The 17,334-nt window shown below is 35.2% G+C and overlaps 1 non-coding gene across 1 annotated transcript; it reads right to left on the reverse strand.

The window, feature by feature from the left end:
* Positions 1 to 16,472: 16,472 nt before the first annotated feature.
* On the reverse strand, positions 16,473 to 16,578 carry LOC131149969 (small nucleolar RNA R71). Its single transcript, XR_009135357.1, has one exon. It is a non-coding gene; the product is annotated as a small nucleolar RNA R71 (small nucleolar RNA).
* Between the last annotated feature and the right edge of the window lie 756 nt (positions 16,579 to 17,334).

The following is a 17,334-nucleotide window of genomic DNA, read 5'->3' on the forward strand; positions in this document are numbered from 1 at the left end:
AATAATCATGACATTTACGTTGGTATAATTCATAACATAAAAATCACGGCATTTACATCGGCATAATTCATAACGTATAAATCATGACATTTACACCAGTATAATTCATAACATAATAAACATACATTCTTGCACTATTTAACATAATCTTAAAAACATAGCTCCTGTACCGTTTTTAGGCTTTTTTGAAAACTGCTATAACTTGCTTATCTTAGGAAAATCATAATATTTCAAAATAACATAATTTTCATGGAAATATTATACTCATGCCATATAAATGTACATAGCCTTATAAACTCATAATTTATTCTAAAATCATATTTCCATATAAAATGTGTTAAAATCATTTCCCTGTTCAACAACAGTATTCCCAAACATAATTCTATATCATACATATTTTCCTGAAAATAAATGATGTATAATTCATAATAATTTCATGAAAAATACTGACTTAATTTATTCCCTTACCTGGCTTACTAAGAAGCCCAAAAAATATTCCAAACCTACACTCGTGTGTTCCCCAACACACTCTAAAATTACATTTTCCCCAACAAAACTTCAGTATTATACTATTTAAAGCATTTTCCTTAGTCTAGAAACACCAAATACCTTATAAAACTCAAAATACCCAACTTACCAGATTTTGGGATGGTGCCCAAGTTCGCCTAACCAACGAACTACTCCAGAAGATTTAAAGAGAATCTTCCCTAGAGTAGTGTGGCGACTTTCGATCGTCGAACCGGTGAAGGATGAAGTTAGAAACTTAGAGAGAAGGAGGGGAAGACGTTTTAGATAGAGAGAGATAAAATCTTGCATGAAATTCCTCCATTGAAACCCGAGTTTGACATATTTATAAAACACAGATTCGTCATCGAGGCACGTCACCTCGTCAACGAGTCCATGAAGGGAGTTTGTAGACAAACACTTACTCCTCATCGATGAGTTTTAGGGCCTGAAATCAGCCCTCTTGGTAATGTCTTATCGACAAGACACACGTCCATGTTGACGAGCCCGAGAAGCCTGTTCATCGATGAGCACTCTGCACTCGTTGACGAGACCCTGCTAAAACCCCTTTTTGAAAAATCCTTTTCTCTCCTTTCTTTTAGTATTTAATTACAAAAATTGTTCGAGTATCTACAGTCTATACCTAGTATTACATCAAATCCATGCATATCAAGCACAATTAGGTCAGTTAGTAATACTCTCCCTTGAATTTCTACTAGATAGCCCCTGAGCACCTTACGACACCTAACTACTAACCCCGTCGGGTTGACTACTGACAATTCAACATCTAATATTTGCGTCTTAGAACTAGACCATCTAATGTATCATGTAGACACAAAGGAGTGTGTGTCACCTTTATCAAATAAAATAATAGCTTGATATGATAAATAGTAAGGGTACCTGTCACAACGTCGCCTACGGCCTCTGCGTCTCCCGGCATCAAAGCATAAACCCTCACCGGGGCCACATTCCTCTATTGACCACCACAAGACACTTGATAACCTCCTCAGTGCAGCCTGGGAGTAGGTACGGTACTAGATGGTGTAGGGCAATCTCATACTAAATATCCTGACACTTCATAGCGATAGTAGACACCTCTCCCTGCTCGACACTCTCCCAAGTGTCTCTTTCCACACATTTGACAAACTAGGTAGATCTGCATACCCTAAATTTCATGACCTTTTGCCTACTGTATTTGTCCCCTACCATAATTTCCTCTCCTCCATTGGCTCCGACTAGAGCCTTCCTGTAAGCCTGAAGGCGTGGACCTGTTCTTTTGTCCCTGCTCCTTTGTTCCCATCCGCTCACTGGCCTTTGCACAGCTGCTCTGTCTACCAACTTAGCAAAGTCCTGCACTTTCAAAATTGCTACCTGCTTATAAATTTCTCGCCTCAGACGTCTTTCAAATTGTCTCACCTTCTTTGCCTCAACGAGAATAATATACGGGGCGAAGCGGGATAACTTTATAAACCTTGCCACGTACTGCTAGACTATTTGTTGTCTCTACTTTAGATTTAGGAATTCCTCCACTTTAGCTTCTCTGGTAGTGGCTGAGAAATATTTGTCAAAGAAAAACTCTCTAAACCAGCACCAAGTCATAGCTATAGGCACCGCCCTTTGTTCCTCCAATAATTTTACCGCAGTCCACCATCTTTCAACCTCTCCTATCAGTTTATAGGTGGCAAATAAGACCTTCTACTCTTCAATGCACTGTAGTACCGCCAAGACTTTCTCTATTTCCTACATCTAGCTTTTGGCGACTGTAGGATCAGCTCCTCTTGAAAATGGCAGAGGATTCATCTTAGTGAATTTCTCTATTGTGCACTTGTGGCCTGCAGACGAGCCTCCTTGCTCTCTAGAGCTCCATACGATCTCAGCCATGACCTGCGGAGCCACATTGCATAATACAACATCTAAATCAGCACCGCCTGCACTCGAGGGCCCTACACCCTCACTACCGCTTGCATGAGCACTGCCACCACCAGGAACCATCCTGAAAAGACAATAAACATAACTTAGGGACCCTACAATTTTTAATTTACGTATCTAACCAAAATCTTATATTATCTATTCTATCTTGATATCCTTATCTTTAGTCAAGATTCAGTTCATATCCTTATCTTTATTCAAGATTCAGTCTCACACTTTAGAAACACAACCCGACAATAGTTCACTGTGGATTTCCTAAAATCATCATTCTGAGAAAAATACAAAAACCACCGAGGAAGTCCTGCCTCCAGACTTCAAAACAAAACCTCAAATCCTTTTCCTATACTCTAGTATTGTTTTTACTACACTCTAGAGTCTACAGAACCTAGCAACCTAGGCTCTAATACCAAACTGTAATGACCTACCTACTTTACCATATATTTTTTTCCACGTAATAACAATATTAATAATTTTAACATCCGATTAAACTTTCATAATCATGATCAACCCGGACCCATGAGTACTAGGGATATACCTGTCACACAACTCTCATACCTAAGCAGTGGAAAACATAGAATTACATACATGCCATACAACACCAGAAACCTACCAGAGTTCTACTGAATTTATCATATATATATATATACAGTCATCCAAAAAAGATCCCAAAAGTATCCTAGGGTCATAATCACAAAAATCCATTTGACCCTATCTCACCTATTTACTCTTCTGATAGGGTTATTTGGTTATCTCCTACCGCTACGGAGCATTATCCGCCCTTCTACCTGGATTTCCCGAAATGTTTGTATGTCTGGGGTGAGACACCTCTTAGTAAGGGAGATAAACAAAAATCACTGTGTGGCAACATGAGTATTTTTGTGTTATACATATGAACAGTACATAGTCATATCTGGTAAAAATAGTTTGTATCATATCAGAATAAAACATGATTTGTCATAATATAGGTTAACATACTAAATTTTTGTACAGGAAAATCATCTCATAGAACTATGCCATACTGAAATATTACTCAGGATAGATAGCTAGTTGTTGTCATGTCTATCCCCTATATGACAGGGTTGTGCGGCCCGTAGGCGAGACCTAGCAATGGCTGGCCAACTATGCTAAGTCAAATATAGGTGTGTAAGTACGATGGGCCTGTTCCACCTATGCCGGACTACTAGGGGAACTACGACACTCCCATAAAGCCACATCAACTGTCATCTCCCACACTCTACATAAAATGTGTGCTTGCACAAACATAAACATAATTGTGAATATATAGCTATGGTACCGTGCTTTGTAAAACTAAACTATGCCATCTGGGTTCATATTTCAGAGTAATATTTGACATAATTATATTTTCATAAATTCTGACATAACATACATAATCACAGCATCTATGCCGGCATAAATCATAATGTAAAAATCATGGCATTTACGCCAGCATAATTCATAATGTAAACATCACGACAGTTACGCTGGCATAATTCATAATGTAAAAATCACGGCATTTATGCTGGCATAATTCATAACGTAAAAATCACAGCATTTATGCCGACATAAAACATAACTTAACTTACTAAACATAGTCTTTCTGTACTATTAACATAATGTTTTAAAACCGTAATTCCTGTACTGTTTTTAGGATTTTCTTGAAATTGTTATAACATGCTTATTCTGGAAAACATAATAATATTTAATATAACATAAATTCCATGGAAATATTATATTCATGCCACACAAATGTAAGTAGCCTACTAAACTCATAATTTGTTCTGAAATCATAATTTTTTATAAAATGTGTTAAAACCACTTCCCTGTTTAATAGAAGTATTCCCAAACATAATTCTATAACATACGTATTTTTCTAAAAATAAATGTTTTATGACAATAAATAATTTTATGAAAAATGCTGACTTAATTTATCCCTTTACATGGCTTACTATGAGCTCACAATTAAACCTAAATCTACACCCGTGGTGTTCCTAGCTCAACACCCTGAAATTTACATTTTCCCTGACAAAACTTCAGTATTATTCCATCTACTACACTTTCCTCAGTCCAGAAATACCAAATACTTTATAAAACTCAAAATAACCAATTTACCCAGATTTTAGGATGGTGCCCAAGTTGGCCTAACCAACAAACTATTCTAGCGGACTTGTAGAGAATCTTCCCAGAAGTAGCGTGGCAGCTTCCGATTGTCAAACAGGTGAAGGAAAAATTTAGAAATCTCGAGAGAAGGAGGGAGAGGTGATTTCTAGAGAGAAGGAGAGAGGAAGTTTGCATGAGATTTCTCACTGAAACCTTGAGTTCATCATATTTATAAGGTGGGAATTCGTCGATGAAACACGTCACCTCGTCGACAAGTCCATGAAGGGAGTTTGTCGACGAACTCATAACCCTCATCCATGAAATTTAGGCTCTGCTAAACCCCTCTAGGTAAGTTCTCATTGACGAGACACGAGTCCACGTTGACAATCCCAAGAAGGCTGCTTGTCGACGAGCGCTCTGCATTCGTTGACAAGACCTTGCCAAGTCCCTTTTGAAAAATCTTTTTCTCTCCTTTCTTTTATTTACTTAATTATTTGGGTCTCTACAAAGACTACACTGGTCACATGATAAAATGTTTAAATAGATAACTAGTGTAGTTACGTTAAAAGGAATGCTTATACTGTCTGGTATACCTAGTGAAATTAATTTTTGATTAGTGTAAGCAACACATTTCCCTTCCTAGGATGCAGAGTAATTGCATAGGTTAGTACATGTGAAATCCAAACTGCTATATAAATTGAAGACATGGACAAAATTTTTGTGTGTCTTAGGATGAACTAGTTCATGTACACCATTTGGTCCTAATCGTTGGATTATGAATTTCACTCTGGACCTTAATGGTTGATCATCATGTCATAACATTCAAGTCCATGTAAATGGGTGATTTGCATGACTTAAAGGGAGCTTTATATTCTATACACACTCATTGTGGACTTTGAGCTGTGTCATTCTTTTGGATCCCTATTGCATAATTCTTGAGTATAGCCTTGATCGGCTATCATGCCTAAAATTGAAATGCAATATGTCATGTTGTGTGCTAAATGACCAATATTTGTTGCATATTGAAATCCTTTGAAAATGATGAATATATTATGAGTGTCCATACATGCTAAATGACTATATTGCAAGTATGTGTGCATGCAAACATACAAGGGGGGTTAAGCCCACTTTTAGGAAAAATGAATAAAAACTTAATGCCTATAATCTCTTGCATACTAAGTTTTGTTATGAAGGATGAACATATGATGGATGTGCTTAAATAAAATTTATCCTTAAGCGTAAATGCACTTATGTGTGCATGAGACTATACCGGGGAGTGTAAGCCCCATCCTTATGAAAAAGGACTAAAGTCACCTGCTCTATGGACTCACACTTTCATTGTTTCTACTTTTTGAGTTCGAAGTTTTTCTAGGCACCTTGAACATCATATCTGACGCCTATTGAATTGATATTTGATATGGATTGTTCTTGGGGCATAGAAACACTGCACATGATTTAATTGTTAGACTTTTGGTGCATGAGTGTTCTAGAAATAGTTTTTCTGATGAAACATAAATCTTTTAACATATATCTAGTAAAATCTATCCAAAATAAAAATTTGTCGCTTATACTCCTAAATGAATTTCTCATAATTAATTTTAGTATAAGTAGCTAAACAAATCTAAGCACGTATTCAAATTGGTAGGGGGAGCATTTAGAAATTATTTTTCTATCTTATTGTGCTCACAACATTTCTAGCTTAGATTTGGTTTTTGAATTCATTGTGGTTTGTACTTAATTGTAATGTATTTATTGAATATTAAATGCAAATATTTTTTTTTGCCACTGTGTCTTAGGTTTTGCTATATGATTTTTGTTTGTAAATTTTCTAGTATCTTTGGGATCTATGTGGTTAGGTTTTTCTGATCATATTATGGATTGCACTCAAATGCCAAACCAGAAAAACATTTGCTTGCTTGAACTTTATTTAAAGTTTCTTTTTCAGCAAGCATCGCCCCCTGTCCTTTATCAAAAATCATAAGGGTATATATATTTATATTTTTATGCATATATAGTTATTTATATTTATATTTTTAAAAGCAAGAATTGGACTTATATGGAACATATTTTTTTTGTTTTGCTTGTGTGCTAAAATTCCTATTATGACTTGTGTTATTTTGTGTTGAAAAATTTTTATGTATTGAATTTTCAAAATTTTAAGGGTGTTAAATAATTGGTTCATGCATCATTCATGAAATGCATGTGAACTAGTTAGATCATGTTTATGCTCAATCCTATTTTTTCATATGCCGCATGTCTTTAAATTCCAATTTTTTACGGGTCTTATGAAATGCTTAAATTGCAATGGTTTGAGGATATTTTTCGTCTAATCATGTTAACATGTCATTTTAATATTTTAAATGACTAGTTAAATTGTTTTGTATGCTTAATGACTATTTCTTTAAAATAGTTCAAATTTTTATGCCCATAATCTATACTAAAAAGAGGGAGAGTTTTCTTTAATAATTATTTTTAAAAAGGGGAGTTCTCTTTGTGAAGTCTGCTTTCTAAAAGATCAAAATATTTTTATTACTTAACTTAGCTCTTTTTCCTGATGCCAAAAGGGGGAGAATTTTATGAGTAAAATGTTTATGACCAAAAGGAAAAATTTTTTTAGGGGCAAAAACATATAGGCAAATATTTGAGCATGTGCTTTAATGCAAAACTTAAATGCATATGTTTTGAAATGTCTTCTTTTTTGAATATGCTTGCACTATATTGTTTACATTTTTAAATTATGCATTTTGTTAGGAGGGGTCTTTTTAGACTGTACCCATTTTTCTCTTATGTGTTTGTCATCATCAAAAAGGGGGAGATTGTTGGCTTTTTGAGTTCGATCTTAGTTTTGATTTTGACAAACACAAGTGTCTTATATGTGTGCCTAGTGTTTTGAACAGGTTTACAATTCATAATGCACCCACAAAAGAGGAGTATGGAAGTCAGAAAGGACTTAAAACTCGCATCATACTGGCATATTCCATGAAGAGAAGAGCAAAGAAGAAAGAAGAAATTTGTTTATTTCAATTGTAATTGCATTTGGTTTTCATACTTTGGTCTGTAATAATGCATACATTTGCATGATATGGATAAAATGCTCAGAATGACCATAGAAAGACCCTAGGGACCAACACACTTCACATAAAACTTTTTTCATAACAACTAAATCATACAAAAAGGTTTAAATTGGAGCAAAAACAGAGCCTTCGGTCAACCGACGTTGGATTTTTGGCTAAGTTAAAGGGCCTCGGTCGACTGAACCATTATGTACTAAATGGCTTGGTCGAATGAACTTGCGACGTGAGGCATGTGCTGTGAAGCCTTGGTCGACCAAACCCACCATGCACAAATTGGCTTGGCCGACCGAACCGGTCAGAAAGTCAAAAGTTTAACTAAGCATCGGTCGACCTACTGATTTGCATTATAAACACTTCTGTCGACCGAATTGATAAGAAGTTAACATGTTGACTTCACACAGTCAACCATTCTGCCTTTGAACGTATCGACCTTGGTTGACCAAAGCATAAAAAGTCTGACACTCGAACAACTTGGTCGACTGAACTCATAGTTCAAAATGGCCTTGGTCGATTGAACCTCAAAGATGGTCAATTGAATCTAAGCCATGGTCGACCGAACCTACAAAGGGTTCAGAATCGCCTTAAGATGGTCAACCAAATCCATAGTTCAAAATGGCCACGGTCGACTGAACTTATTAATATGGTTGACCAAACCTTTTCTATGGTCGACCGAACCTTTCGGGTTGGATTATTTTCCAGCGCTAATTAAGCTTAATTTTTTTATTCAACAATCTGGAAAATACCAAGCGTGTCCCTAATTGTCATAATTTTTAGAAAATCTATAAATTCCCCTTCATAAGCTTAGATTAGTAAATTTGATTAACTTCTAAATTCTCTCAAAATATTTTGTTAATCAAAGTTCCCCCAACAACATTTTATTGAAAAATATTTTCTTTGGGACAAATTTATTTTACACTCTCCTAATCTCTTTCACTTATTATTTTTGCAAAATCATTTGTGAAAGAGAAATTTTTGTGTGGGCATTTACTTTAGATCATCCACTCTTACATAAGCTTTATTTCTTTCACAAAATTTGTTGGCCTAACTAGGTTTTTCAATTAGTTTTGGTGATAACAAACAAAGGCTATTCTAACTTGGAATATTTGAGTAATGATGTTTCAGGTTTGACAAGAAAACAAGGATCATTGGGGACCATCAAGCTACATTAATTTACAAGCGATCCAAAAGAAGCTCAAAGCAGCACTAGATTAATCAAAACATGGGAAGCTAAAACCAGCTCAAGCTAAAATCCAAGGGATTTCAAAGAAAATATGAAGTGGATGATTTCAAGTTTAGAGTATAAGGTTTTAGGTAGAACAATGTAAGTACTTCAAAGTTAAATATCTATTGAAATATCATTTGAAGCTCTTTAGGGGAATTATACGGACTTAGAGACCTATTTAAAAACCCCAAAATTTGTTTTATAAAAGAATAAAAAAAGAGAGCAAAACATATTTTGAATTGGAAATGAAAAATTAGAAAACAAACTGCTCAGAAGACTGAAGTTTCTACTCATAAAACTGAAGTGGCAACTTCAGAAGACTGAAATTTAAGTTCAGTCATCTGAAGAATTACTTCAGGCATCTGAAGAATAAGTTCAGTCATCTGAAGAATTATTGGTGAAGCATAGAAACTAGAAGAAACACCTCAGAAGACTGAACTTTGACTTCAGTCATCTGAACCCGACACTTCAGACGTCTGGACCCTAACCTCAGTCATCTGACCCTATATCCAGTTCAAAATTTTCAAAGGTTAAGGAACTTCAAAAGATTGACCTCGAAGGTTCTGTCGTCTGAACATTGTTAACAGGCAAATTTTTTAAATATTTCAAATTTTAAATATCAGTTGCTTGTGCTCTAAATTTTCTAAAAACTTGTGAAATACTCCACGTAAACTTGGGCAGCATGAAAACACTCTTGAAAGCCTATAAATACATGGTTTTCCAAATAAAAAATTACCAAGAATTGAAAAATATGCTCCAAGCTCTCTTGCATACAAAGTCTCTACTTGCTTAACTACTTGCAATCTGAAAGTGCTGGTATTTTGAAACTATTGATCATCAATCCCAGAGTTCTACTTGTTGATTTCTCATCTAGAGAAAAGGGAACTTGGTGAATTATGATCTTGAGCTTTAAATTGTATTTCATTCTTGATATTTAAATTCTGAAGTATATAGATTTGAATTGTACTAACTTGCTCTGTGTGTGAGCACTTTTTGTACACATTCTCTTTTTGTTTCTCTTGTAGTTATTGGATGATTCCAAGTTGTTGGATCGTTGACTGAATGAAAGTACATCATTTGGAGAGGCGGGCTCTAGCCTACTTGAAGGAGTGATTGTATAGGTGTTGTTCCGCCAGGTAAAGTAACTGCGATAGTAGAATCCTTTGGTTGTTTGCCAAAAGTGAGGACATAGGCTGTGTTGAAGCCGAACTTTGTAAAATCTCCGTGTCTCTATCTCTTCCTTACTCTTTATTTTTTGCATAACAAATTCTTGTGTATGTTAAGTGCAAGTTGTAGGGCTTAAAATCCATATTTAAGGAAGACTCTTGATTTTTAGAAAGTACATTTTAATTAACCATTTACGGAAACCCATAAGGGAGTACGTTGGTTAATTTGTGGAAATCTTGATCAAGAGAAGTGCAATACAAATTTCATTCAAAGCAAGTTTGCAAACAATTACAGGGCAACTAACAAAAAACATAACAAATCTTGAATGATTGTTTGAATTTCATACTTTGGTTGATTGGATTGTGTGTTTAATTTTTCAGTACTGTGTGGTATGATTTGGTTGTGGTCATTAGCTGACTGATTTAATTTCTTGTTATATTAGAACAAGTAAGAAGTCAAAAAGAGGTTAAATTATTAAATAAACCAATTCACCCCCCCTCTTGGGAAAGCTATTCTAATTTCAAAATTATTTTTAAGAGTTGGATTAAAGTTTCTCTCGATTATTTTCTTCATAAATATTCTTGGGTGAAATTTTCTATTGCACGAATATTTGTGAGCTTAAATCCCAGAATCTTTTATTGCAAAAATCTTTATTGGAGAACATATTTTTCTTATACACATATTCATATATTTTATTTGTGCAAAAACTATTTGAAGGAAAAACCCTAGGTTCTCCTATATTTTTATTGAAATATATTCTTGGGAGAAAATTTTATTAGGGTCACATCTTTGAGTATTTTATCATATACATCATTTCTCAAAGATTCAAAAATTGTTTTGAGAAAACACCCTTTCTCTACTGAGCATAAATCATATCATATTAGAGTGTGCATTTTATGAGCTTAAATGTGTACATCCCAACTTATTTTTGAAGAATGTTATATGTACAAAAATGATTTTTAATGTACTGGTTGGGTTCAGCCTGGAATTGAACTAGGGTGTCTCAGCACCGTAAGTGAGACTGGTTGGGTTCAGCTTGGAATTAAACTGGGGAGTCTTAGCCCCGTAAGTGAGACCAGTTGAGTTTAGCCTGGAAATTGAACTGGGGAGTCTCCACCCCATAAAGGAAACAAGTTGGGCTCAACCTTGTAATTGAACTGGTATTTACCTTGCCCCATAAGTAAAGGTTGTAATGGCTTCTGCTCCACCCGTTTAAGTGAGCAAGGATAGTGGAATCTTTGGGAGGTATGCCCAAGGCAGGGACGTAGGCTAGTTTGGCCGAACCTCAATAACAAATATTGTGTCTTTCTCTCTCTCTATCTCATTTAAATTCGTGCACTTCAATTTCCACACATGTATGCTTGTTCATTTATCGCTATCATTACTTTTAAATACATGCCCTTTATTTAAATGAGATATGCGTCTTATGTGTATGTTTACTTTCATGGCTTAACCATTTTCACATACATGCTTTGGAGATTAAATGGGATATGATGTGGTGATTGTATGCAAGTATTTAATTTACCGAGAATATCTCATTTGGCTTAAATATCTGCATACTTGATTTTTTGGGAATGCTTAGACAGACCCTAGGTTGCAAATTGAGTTCAACCTAGGAGAAATTTTTTAATACCCAATTCACCCCCCTCTTTTGGGATCACACCATTTCCAACACATACATGCATGAAAACTCACATAAAGCATACATATACATACCCATGTGAATCAATACCACGTTTATGTAACAACCCAAAAATATATACCATTTTTTTATAAATAAAATAAACTGCAAAATATAACATTATGATACTTCTATATAATCTACTATAACATCTTAGGCCCCAAGCGAGCACGGAGAAAACCCTGATTATATTACATACCTATGCAGCGGAAAAACATACAATTGTTCATCCATATAAACAATACCAAAATTCAGTAATTCTTCCCAAACCATACGTACATATATACACATCACCCTAGTATCATCTACTCAAAAATACCATCTCCTGTATACACTTACTCTACAAGCAGGGTAGTGTATTCACCCTTTCTATCTGCGAGCCTGATCCGCTCGCCTAGCTAGATCACCTGAAAAATAATAAATCACTGGGGTGAGACGACGCTCAGTAAGAGGAAATATGCTATTACTAGTGTGTGGCAACTGAGCTTACATAAATATTATACTGATAAATAACTGAAACAGTGAAAGCTATTTAGACAACATACAATACATTTCATATCTATTATGACTTCAAATACATCTGTAATATTTGAGTTTCTACTTATTCATATTTCTAGTCTTGTAATATGTTTGCTGATATTCTGTAAATCTATATACATATACATAACTATGAAATATACCCTAGAAAACTATACGTCATGATTTAACCCCTTATAACAGGGTTGTGCAGGCCATAGGCGGGACTTAACTCTAGTTGGCCTACTAGGTAAGTCAACTGTAACTCTACCATTCTTAGCCCAGGCAATCTGCAACCTCTCCTAGGCATGGTACTGGTATTTACCTTGTCAAACTAGCCACCTCAACCCAGACTTTTGGGGAGCCTGAAATCCCTCTAGGCACGGTTTACGGAAACCTTTCACACACTATCTAAGATGTATGGTTGCACTTTGATTTGTAATAGCAATAGTACTGTGCTTTGATAACTAAATATATTTACTGAACTGATTCATCAGGGTCTAATATTATATAGTACTGATATACATAATTATCTTACTGTTTCATCATGATTCCAAAATAACCATAACACCGAAAGCTAATATGAAAATACTGTGATATCTGTACTGTATAAACTGTAATACCATAGTGTTATGGAAAATAACCATAACACCGGAAACAGATATGAAAATACTATATAATCTGTAATACCATAGTATTATGGAAAATAACCATAATTTTGGAAACTTAATTGAAAATACTGTATTATCTGAGTTGTATAAACTGCAATATCATAGAGTTATGGCTTTAGTATTTTGGAAATCATGGTAATCTACATATGCTGTAAAATATCTATCTATATAGACACTGTAATTCTTACTCTTGTAAAATCTGATAAAACATATCTTTGTATAATAACATAAATCATACCAATCTAAAAACTATATCATTTCTGTACTGATCTGATAAGGTCTCATAAACATATTTATGTATCGATACTACAAAACATTATAATCTGGAAACTGTATAATTTATGTACTGATCTATTAAAATCTCATGCCACACAACAAAACAAGTATATACCTCACATTCTGAATAACTGTATTTTCTGATATACTAATAATTTATAAATTGAGTAATAATCTAGAAACACATAATTTCTATAACAATTATGAAGTTCCTAGTGTAGCATATTTCCCTTACGTAACCAATTGGGAGGCTTGCCTCCAACTCCACTCTCATGCCCTCGACGTACTATCCTCAAAATCCTGAAATAATACATATATACCAATTCCTCAATAATTCACTGAATTCCCCAGAAAATCATCACATTCATATTTCCTAAATATGCTTATTCATAATTTCCTAAATTATATGCTTTAGATTTTAATGAGTTTAATAGAGTCATGGCATGTCAAACAGTTAAGGAAATATAGGAAAAACTAGATGTTACATGTGAGGGCACTAGGGATGTAAAGGATAGTCGCATTGACATGTTAATTAGCGAATATTAGGCATTTAGGATGACCTTTATTGAATCCATACAAAGCATGTACACTTGATTCACACATATCACTAACTCATTGCATGCTCTTGGTAAGACTTACCCCATATATGAAATGATCAAGATTGTTCTTAGGGTTCTGTCTGGGAAGCAAAAGCTACTACCATAGCTAAAGGAATGAACTTAAAGGCAATGATGTTGGATGAGCTTATAGAATCACTAGTCACGTATGAAATAGAAATAAATGAGAGGATGGGAGAGCAATACAAAGCAAAGAAATTAATAGCTCTAAGAGCATCCACTAGTAGCTCCAATGGAGGTAGTGATTAGGAGCCTGATGAAGATATGACACTGTTGACAAAGAAGTTTAGCAAGTTCTTCAAGAAGAACGAGAGATCATCCAAAAAGTTTCGGAGCTTGAAATCTGAAAAGGGAGAGTCAAGTAGAAGAAAGCAAAAAACAAATCCTCTCACATGTTACAATTGTAATGAAGTCGAACACATTAGACTAGATTGTCCACTACTAAAGAAAGACTTGAAAAATAAGAAGAGGGCAACGAAAGCCGACATGTCTTAGGATAGACATAGTACCAGTAGTTTAGACATCGAGTCCAATGATAATGAACAAACTTGTGTTTGATGGCACACTATGATCATGAGGTATATTCATCTTACTCTTTATCGTCTTATTATTCTAGTGATTATTTTGATCATGATAACATGCCTACATATAAAGAACTGCAACTTGAGTATATTTATGTTCATAAATCGCTTGATAAAATGACTAGGAAAAATGATGATTTGAAAATCAAATATAAATATTTGTCAAATGGGTTTGAAAAAGAAAAGAAGTTCTGTTCCTCTTTAATGAAAGAAAAATATTTAAAAATTGCTAGTCTTGAGAGAAAATTGGAGGATAGCTCTAAAGTGATTTATAAATTCACGGAGGGTCAAAACAACTTTGAAAAACTTCTTGGGCCCAAAGAAATTCTCTTGACAAAGAAGGTCTTGGATTTAACGGAAAAGAAAATAGGAGGTAGAAAAATCTTTATATGGGATCTTTCGTAAAAGAATCAAAATCATTTATTCCATCTAAAGACTCCTATAGGCATGTCACTTGTTTAAATGCAAAAGGATAGGCCATATAAATTTGACTATCCTTCTAAAAATAGGGATGTTAAAATTAAAAAGGTCTGGAGGGTTAAGGGAGATTCAGGCACTAACCCCTATCGACCCAAGAGAATTTCGGTACCAACAGCAGTCACTTGAATGCTTTTTGCAGGTGTGCTTGAGGTCATCCTCCTCTAAATACAAACGGTATATGAATAGTGGTTTCTCAAGACACATGACAGGCGATAAGGCCAAATTTGCATCCATCACACCAAAGGATGGAGGATTCATGACCTTCAAGGACAATGCAAAAGGCAAGATCATCAGGATAGGTAAAGTCAGTAAGGAACCCTCTCTAGTAATAGATAATGTTTTACTAGTTGATGATTTAAAGCATAATCTGTTGAGCATAAGTCAGTTATGTGATAGAGATTATAGGGTGTCCTTTGAACATGATAAATGCACTATAAAGAAAATTTATGAGAACAAAATACTATTTTTTGTTAAACGAAATGAAAACATCTATACTACTAGTTTTGATAACCTAGGCTCTCAACATGTGAAATGCTTTTCTACTATAAATGAGGCTAGTTGGCTTTGGCAAGGGAAATTAGGACATGCTAGCATGAATTTATTATCAAAACTAGTCAAAAGTGAATTAGTCAAAGGCTTACCAAAGACACAATTTGTGAAAGATAAAATTTGTGATGCATGTCAATTGGGTGAGCAAGCTAAATCTAGCTTTAAGAAAAAGAAAGTCATCTCCACTACTAGGCCACTTCTAATGATACACCTAGATTTATTTGGCCCTAATCAAATTCACAGTCTAGGAGGTAAATCATACGCCTTTATAGTTGTTGATGATTATTCTAGATTCACATGGGTATTATTTCTTGCACATAAAGATGAAACATGTAAACAATTTACCAAACTCTATAGGAAAATTCAGAACAAAAAAAGGTTATAAAATAATACACATTCGAAGTAATAGGGGTAGAGAGTTCAAAAATAAGGATATGGAGGATTTTTGTGATTCACATGGTATATCTCACAACGTCTCTACACCTAGGAGAATAGGTCTTTACAAGAAATGGGTAAAACAATATGTGTGATATATGTGTGCATGCTAGGTTTGCATTCTTTGGATCTAGAGTTAGTGCCTATAGACCCCGAGATTGAAAGATCCCATAGGTTAATTAGGAAACCCACCTCTAATCCTAAGTTTGCTGAGTCGTCTGAACCTAAAGTCATGGTTGAATGTAATATAGTTCTTGCTGCTCAAATCCCAGAACCACAAGCTCCCCACCAACTTGTGGTGGCGGAGCAACCACTTTGGCCCTCTTAGAGACTACTTCACACCCAACACATACACCTCGCTGTCTTGTATCCGATTTCTGGATGTTGAGGCGGCTCAATTTGAGATCAAGACTTTTACCATCTCGATTCTTCCCAATTTCTATGGGAATTATAATGAAAATCCTTACAAGCATCTAGATGAATTCCTCTAAATCTAGTCTACCATCCGCATCCATAATTTATGTGATGATGCCCTTTGCTTAAACCTTTTCCCATTCTCTGAAGGAAAAAGCCAAATATTGGCTGACGTCCTTAGTACTGAACTCGGTGACCAACTAGGCCACCATGTAGCATGAGTTCTTGAAAATGTACTTCCTAATAGGGAAGACTAACCAACTTAGGAAAGAAAACACTTGTTTCTCACAAGTGGATGGGGAACTATTTTTTAAGACATGAGAGTATTTTAGGGACCTCTTATGTAAATGCCCACACCATCAGGTCCCTAGGTGGCAATTGGTTTAGACCTTCTATAAAGGATTAGTTGAGTGAGATAGGTCAATGGTAGATGCATCTTGTGGAGTTACTTTCCTCACCAAACATGAGAATGAGGGTTAGGCTCTCTTCGAGAACTTCGCCAAAAAATTCACAGCAGTATGTTGTTGCTACTCATAGACCATCCGAACCCTCATTTTCCAAACCTAAGGGAGTCTATGAGTTAGTCGTTGGCCATGACCTAGCGCACACACTGCACACCATAATGAAAAAGTTAGATCAATTCTTATCCTTAGGAAAGAAACCTCAACCCGTGGTGCATGCAAATGTGTGTGCCGTTTGTTCTGATCCTTCACACACATGTTAAAATTGCCCTCAACGCCTTCCCAACTTGAGTTTTTCCAGAAGGAAGTTAAGGCTACCCATAATTGGTACGATAGGCCATCCAATGAACCTTATTCGAACACGTACAATCTTGGGTGGAACAAGCATTTTAACTTCTCCTGGAGGCCACAAGTTCTGTGTTAGCCTAACAAGGCTTAGAATCTTATTTTGATGATAACAAATCAAGGGTACTTAACATGTCTGGTTAAGTGAAGTTTTAGAACTCAAATGCTTTTATAAAGATCAAGATCAAGAGTGTGAAGAGATTGAATGACGTTTATGCTTAGAGACATGAGTAATGATGAAGCTAAAGTTAATTGAAGAAAGGGCTCAAGATAGGCAACGAATGGAAGCCAATGCATGAAGAATTAATGCTTAGA

The sequence above is a fragment of the Malania oleifera genome, chromosome 2, assembly GCF_029873635.1.
Source record: "Malania oleifera isolate guangnan ecotype guangnan chromosome 2, ASM2987363v1, whole genome shotgun sequence".
In the NCBI taxonomy this organism is placed as follows: Eukaryota; Viridiplantae; Streptophyta; class Magnoliopsida; order Santalales; family Ximeniaceae; genus Malania; species Malania oleifera.